A 615-nucleotide genomic window follows, 5' to 3' on the forward strand; every position below is an offset into this window, starting at 1 on the left:
GTGAGGGCTCCTAAGTGACGTCAGGCACAGAGCCTGGTGAGCTGTGCGGGGGCCCGATTGTCCGTGCGGCTTCTCCGGGGACTGTGCGGATTCTGGGGACTTCGGAGCCGGGCATTACGTAAGAACCGCGTTATTAGCTCTTCCAGGGGTGGGGGCGCAAGACGGAGGTTGTGTGGGTCCCCTTGGCTCCCCTGCCACCTTGGGAGGCCAACACCTCAATCTCTCCTGGGAGGGGGTCCTGCGAAGGGGGAGTGCTGCTGCTTCGCCTCCCAGGTTGTAGAGGGGGCGGGTCTGGGTCGGGGGCCAGGACTAGGATCTGGAGACCTGGGAAGGGGTCGGTGACAGGAGCGAGGAGTCAGGGCCAGAAAGTTAGGTCAACTCAGAGCGGGGAGCGCGAGGACGCGGGCGGGGGTGGGGTGGGGGGGCGGTGTGCGGCCATTCAGTGACCTCATCCCCTAGTCTCCGCCGGGCGCGCACGCAGAGAGACTTCTTTGATGGCTCGCAACACACCCCCCTCCTCCCAGGTCCTAGCGCCCAGCGTTTTAGGGCTGGGCTCTTGGGGCGGGGGCACTCTTCGTCGGTGCGTGCAGGCCCGCTTGGCCACTAGACCCCATC

The 615-nt window shown here is 66.2% G+C and overlaps 1 protein-coding gene across 2 annotated transcripts in view; it reads left to right on the plus strand.

The window, feature by feature from the left end:
• The first annotated feature begins 6 nt into the window (after positions 1–6).
• Positions 7–615, plus strand: part of MPP2 (membrane protein, palmitoylated 2 (MAGUK p55 subfamily member 2)) — a 29,958-nt gene continuing 29,349 nt past the window's right edge. For both annotated transcript variants that reach the window (XM_010832482.1, XM_010832483.1), the window contains exon 1: positions 7–118. The gene's annotated coding sequence lies outside the window, so the exon portion shown is untranslated. The remainder of the gene's footprint in view (positions 119–615) is intronic.

The sequence above is a fragment of the Bison bison genome, unplaced genomic scaffold (genome assembly GCF_000754665.1).
Source record: "Bison bison bison isolate TAMUID 2011002044 unplaced genomic scaffold, Bison_UMD1.0 scf7180017861046, whole genome shotgun sequence".
Lineage (NCBI taxonomy): Eukaryota > Metazoa > Chordata > Mammalia > Artiodactyla > Bovidae > Bison > Bison bison.